The 6,358-nt window shown below is 46.2% G+C and overlaps 1 long non-coding RNA gene across 1 annotated transcript; it reads left to right on the top strand.

Moving 5' to 3' along the window:
* The first annotated feature begins 1,193 nt into the window (after window positions 1-1,193).
* On the top strand, window positions 1,194-5,374 carry LOC109769070 (uncharacterized). The gene is made up of 3 exons (XR_006665955.2): window positions 1,194-1,585; window positions 1,869-4,067; window positions 4,860-5,374. It is a non-coding gene; the product is annotated as an uncharacterized lncRNA (long non-coding RNA).
* The last annotated feature ends 984 nt before the right edge of the window (window positions 5,375-6,358 follow it).

Raw genomic sequence — 6,358 nt, 5'->3', positions numbered from 1 at the left:
TCCGTGGGTTGTGCAATTATGAGATATATTTGAAATGAAAAGCAATCCTTGAAGGGTGACTAATGGCCTACCATGGAACAAGCCTCACAGCTACACAATATGCCAATGGAAACTTCACACCATCGGTGAATCTATGTATTGAGGGTGTCGTTTGGCCTCTGAACTAAAGGAATCCCCGTAGGGGTGTATACACCGTCAGTGGTCATACTAGTTGACAGTTTTTGGTTCTCCTCTTGGCTATAATGAACCCCAAGGGTCAAATATATACCGTCAACTATTACAAAAGTCGAAGGCAAGTCATAACTATCAGAAAATAAATACCCGACGGGGAACCCTCAGCTATAAGTGTCGTCAAGTTTATCCGAGTCGGCTGGTAACCAAAACATGTCCGACGGCTCACCGTCGGCTAATTGCCGTCGGAGAAGGTATTACCCTACAGTACCGTCGGCTATTATGGTAATGGCCGACCAAGCATAGCCGACGGGAGATTGCCGACGGTGTACTGTCAGTTATACAGAAATCCGACGGTGAGCAAAAATATCCGATGGTAATTTGACCCTCGGTTATAGTGGGAAATCTAGTAGTGGCCACGGGAGTTGGACCCGCCGTTCTGCCCGCCTGCAGCAGACCTGCCTTTGTTACGAGGGGGTCCGCGGGAGCGAGATGAGGAAGACCCGCGGCCGCGGTATGCGGCGTTTGCAGAAGACTTGAACCCGCCCGAGCCTTGGTAGAGTGCCACGCGCTGGTTGAAGTTGCTCATCATGGAGAAGAGCTCATCGAGAGTGACCGGCGTGACACGGGCATCGAGGGCAGAAACCAGGGGCTGGTAGTCCATGTCCAGCCCATGGAAGATGTAAGAGACGAACTCATCATCCTGCAGGGGTTTGCCGGCCGCGGCGAGTTCGTCCGCGAGGCTGCGCATGTAGGCGAAGAAGGTGACGACGGATTGGGTGCCCTTCTGTGCGTTGATGAGTGCCGTGCGAATGTTGTTCACGCGGCTGAGCGACTGGGACGAGAACATGCCCGCCAGAGCCGCCCAGAGCGCGTGCGCCGTGGTGATCACGGTCACCTGCACGTAGGGGCGGAGCTCTGTAGGGGCTAAACCAGGCCATGGCCCGCCCAGGATTTTGACCCAAAATTTTTTATATAGGCATCTCCCAAGCCCACTAGCCCAGCCCACGTGCATCCTCTCGCTTTCTCTCAGAGACTCACGCACAGAGCAGCCGCAGAGAGGCAGGCACCGCTAGGAATCCCTAATCCCCAATTCCCAAACTGTCCCACAGTCGAGCAGGGAGCACAGGAGCAAGCCGCCGCCGCCGGCGAACCGACGGCGTCTATCCTCTCTCACCGGAATCCCTGTATCTCACAGCCACGGTTCAGCCCCTTGCTTTCCTCCCTTCCCCTGACTCTTTGCACCTGCTCACAGATGACATCTGCTCGGGCTCGGCCACGCCGTCGTGCTACTGGCCTGCGGCTTGCCGAACCACTCCTGGCGGCTGGCGCATGAGCAGATCACTGGATGAGCTCTCCTAGTCTCCAGTCTCCTACTGTCCTCCAAGAGTAGAGCAACTGTCAGAAGCAAGAGGTAATTCCCCATTTTATCATTTTTGTTCAGTTCTTTACATCTACTCATGAGTCATGAACTCATCTATTTCCAGTGTCCAGTGTTTATAAGAAACAGATTCTATCCATATGGAATTCCACCTGTACAGAATCCTGTTGACTGTTGAGTGTCCAGTGGAATTTCTAACCATTAGTGCCAACTATTCATCTGTTTTGAGTGTCCAGTGTTGAACTGTTGATAAGAAATAGTTGTGTCCATTTGATAAGAAAGTGAATAGGCTGATCTTATACAAATTGCAACACAGGTAATCATGGGCAAGGAAAATCAATCTCAGAGAAGAATTGATTTGGTTTTTAAAAGGAAAAGAGATGACATAACTCGAGTTCAGGAAAACCAGATATTGCCGTTGCTTGAATTGGAACAACATAACCAAAACCAGTAGGAATAGGTTCGAACAAATGAAGCTGTTACATTCCAAGGTATTGAGTTCTTGCAGCGAGACCCTGGAAGATGAGAATCTTGCCAATAATCTGTTAGTTCACATAGAGGGTGGAATTCTAGAGAACTACAACCACGAAGATGTCCTTGCAGATTTTAGAAGCAAGGGTGACCGGAGAGTTGATTTGTAGTATGTGAGTAAGTCACATGTCTAATGTCTCAAAGCTTTTGTATTAGCTAACTTAATAGTGGTTCAGGGTTAAAATGTATTTTGCTGTATATATACATACTGCTTGCTCCATCCGGTAATCATACTGATGCTTATGATTCAGAATTTCAAAAAAAATTGTGCTCTTGTTTAGTCTGGCCCGCCCAGCATTTTCTTTCAAGCTCCGCCACTGCCTGCACGAGCACCTCCTTAGAGAGGTTGTTGAGCAGGTAGCCAAGAACCTGCTGGTCCTCTCTGACCCAGATTGGGTGGAGAGGGTTGGGCTCAGATGTTTCCTTCTCGTCTTTGTCCTTGGTGACGAGGTATCTGGCCGGCTCCAGTGAGGAGCCATCGGCATAGCCGAAAACTCCTGCACCTCTCATCTGTGGCACGATCTGCGCGCGCCACAAGACGTAGTTGGTGCGGGTAAGCTTCTCTGTTACTTGGTGGTTGAGGTTTGGCTGAGATGAACCGGAGGAAGACATGGCTGGCACTAATGACGATGAGGAGAGCTAGATGCATAGGAAGAGGAAGGCTCTGTATACCATGTGCGATGGCGGAAACGTCTTACCTCGGTACGAGGGGACGTGTTGCGTGTTATATAGCAGGGGCGCAGATCCCTGATAGCGCATACATACGGTTGGAGAGAGAATCGGGAGTACAACTTGAGGGAGAAGAAAAGAGGAGGAGATCAATTTAGTTACATTAGAATAAGGGAACTCATAAGATATGCCTAGACTATCTCCTAAACGACCTGCAGGATCTCCCTGTCACGTACGCCCACATATACACGCATGCATGTTTGTCAGACCGATCCGACCAACAAGCTATACTCCTTTGCTCCCAATCAATGGCCGTGGCACTTCCCCTCCTGCCTGTGCTTGAAGCCGTCACAATCACAGCCAAAGCAAACATGGGCAGAACCAACTTCCGATGGTGTGAAGTCTATGCATGTTGGTACGTGTCAGTTGGCTCAGGGTTTTTCTCTTGATGCCTGTGGCGAACAACAAATACAACTGCATGCTCATCATTCCAGAAAAATACACATGCAGAAGTTTATTGTATGCTTTTGTTGTAGTGAACAAATGAATCACCAATACATATCGCATCTACAACTTGATGAACCGGAACCCCGAGCAGTCGAGCACCATACACCAGATTTTGTGTGCACTACTGTGGACCGGACTGAGCGTGTAAATGTGTAATCGAGGTCGACTATGAGGTTGTATATGTCCTCGATGACGACCGATATGGCGATATCTGGACTACATCATCAGTTAATCCATGCTCCTCCCGCGCGGAGGAAGGATGCTTGCGTGCGACATGAAGCAGGGCAAGCTTATGAGCGACTTCACGATTCCTGCATGGCCACATAGAGTCGGTGAGCATGAGTGGACATAGTTTTACAGGAAAAGTATTCGGCTAAGAAACTGGTACTGGAATGATTGGTACTGTTATCTTTAGGGGACCGGCTAGGCGACAGTCGACTGAAAATTATATTTAGGCCAGTCGCTTTTTTTTGTCTAATCTCATGCCCGCACTCTCTCTCTCTCTCTCTCTCTCTCTCTCTCTCTCTCTCTCTCTCTCTCTCTCTCTCTCTCTCTCTCTCTCCGCGCATCAGATGTCTCCACTCTTGTTTTCTGTTGATTGACTTGGGGCGTCTATTTTCAGCTGGGTCATGATGTGCTCTTTACGAGTGGCCCAGGAGTACTTAACTACTCCGGTCCTTTTTCCTATAACTGCAGGGCGGCGCCATGAGAGCTTCTTTAGATCGAAACTGAATGGAAAAGAAGATAAGGAATAGTGGCCTACTCACATGGGCCTCCTAGGCCTAAGATATGGATCGAAACTGAAACGGTAAGTTAAGTAAATTTTTTAACAGTCTGGGCCAAACGACAAGCACAAGTAGTGTGGGCTGCTAGAGCTTATGCACAATGCCAAGCTACAAAAGTTCTTATACCACTAAAAAAGCTACTCCCTTCGATCCATATTATTTGACGCTCAAATGGATGTATCTATTACTTGTCGCTCAAACGGATGTATCTATCACTGAAATGCGCCTAGATACACCAGTTTGAGCGACAAGTAATATGGATAGGAGGGAGTACAAAAGTTCTTTGGCTACAAAAGGTAAAAAAAAATCCTCTCAGTGATTGGCTTGCTTTCATCTCGCGCTAGAAACCCAAACGTAGTCTACTAGTACTAATATAGTAAAAAGATAATTTACTTGCTTTCATCTTAGGATGTTTTTATATGGGCTGCAGTTATTTATTTTTATTTACATGCATGTAATACCCATTGTACAAAAAAAATTAATTACAAAACTAAACCTTAAGAAGAAAGAAATTTAAAAATAAATTAAAATTAAAAAATTGCACACCATTCAAACAAAAATGATCATTTTATAATATGCAAGAATAAGCATATAATAGCGAAATTAATTAAAATAATTTTTTAAGAAGAAATGAATTAGTGACATTGGTATTACCCTTAAATAAGAAAGAAATGAAAATAAAATAAAAATAATTAAGTTTTCCAACAAAGAATGAATTATCAGCATTGATAATACCCTTTAAGAAGAAAGAAAATGAAAACTTGGGGTGTCATAGCGTACCTCTCCGCTTCACCAATGGGGTTGACATCGACCAGGTGACCGGCGATGTCTACTTCACGGACAGCTCCAGGAACTACAATAGGTCGCAACATGAGATGGTCACACGACTCTAGGGGCCACCTTATTAGGTACGACCCACGGACAGGAAAGGCCGTCGTGCTGCAGGCCGGCATCACTTACCCCAATGAGAAGGTTGAGCTCCCCTTTGGCGTCGATAGCCACCTACTCGCCCTGAGGATCGATGGCGACGGAAAAATAATCAAGGAGATGAGAGGACCCAAGGGCATGAGGCCGACCGAGGTCGTGGAGAGAAAATGTGGCAGATTGTTCATGGGATCCGTCGAGCTTACTTATGTGGCAGTGGTCACACGCAAATAGATAGACCAATTATGGATATGTAAACTAAGGCTTTTCGTAGGACTTGCTCTCTTTTTAACTTTCATTATGTTATTGTTTTGTCGTATAAAGTCAGGTTTTTCTAAGTGGAGCTTTCTATTGGACAATGATCATGTATTTTTCACTATAAATGTATCAAATTATCTTTTATTAAGCATTATATGAAAGTACAGTTGTGAGTTGCAAAGGGCCAAAGACACAAAAAGGCACTAGCATTGTTTTGAAATAAATTGTTCGCAAAAACTAAGACGGTCCAGAGAGGAGTACAAGTTAATACTCACAAAAAGGAAAGCAATCCAATCTTACAAAAGGAAAAAACGATCTATTAAGAGAAAATCAACTGTGGCAAACCGAAAATCAGCTAATTGCCTGCCACATAAAATCTACGAATGCATCAACATATTCGTGCACGATTTCATCCAAAACAAGAACGTTACGGTTCTACCATTACACTACAGAGAACCGTCACATTGTTCTTCATCGCCGCACCAATGACGATCAATAATCCAATCTCCAGATGTATACATATCCCCCAGACTCACCTGCACATACCAAAAATGCCATATACAAAATACACAAGCACCTACATGGATCGATCCGAATCCGAAGAACCAGCTACACTCCTTTGCTCCCGATTAACGTCCAGGCACCTACAAGTGTCTTGGATGTTAGGAAACGTCGCATGAAAAACAAAAAAAATTCTACGCATACGCAATGATCTATCCATGGAGATGCATAGCAACAAGAGTGGAGAGTGTGTCTACGTACCCTCGTAGACTGTAAGCGGAAGCGTTTAACAACGCGGTTGATTTAATCGAACTTCTTCGCGCTCCAACCGATCGAGTACCAAACGTACGACACCTCCGCGTTTTGCACATGTTCAGCTCGGTGACGTCCTACGCCTTCTTGATCCAGCAAGACAGCGAGGTAGTAAAATGAGTTCCGACAGCACGACGGCGTGGTGACGGTGATGGTGAAGTGATCTCCGTAGGGCTTCGCCTAAGCACTACGAAAATATGACCGGGGGTGTAAACGATGGAGGGGAGCGCCGCATACGGCTAGGCAATTGTCTGTTATGTGCTAGACGCCCCCCTCCCACATATATATAGGTGGGAGGGAGGGAGGAGCAGCCAAAGGA

Source organism: Aegilops tauschii, chromosome 7, assembly GCF_002575655.3.
Source record: "Aegilops tauschii subsp. strangulata cultivar AL8/78 chromosome 7, Aet v6.0, whole genome shotgun sequence".
Classification (NCBI taxonomy): Eukaryota; Viridiplantae; Streptophyta; class Magnoliopsida; order Poales; family Poaceae; genus Aegilops; species Aegilops tauschii.
Note: the sequence above shows the minus strand (reverse complement) of the source record. Positions and strands in the feature narration are given on the sequence as shown.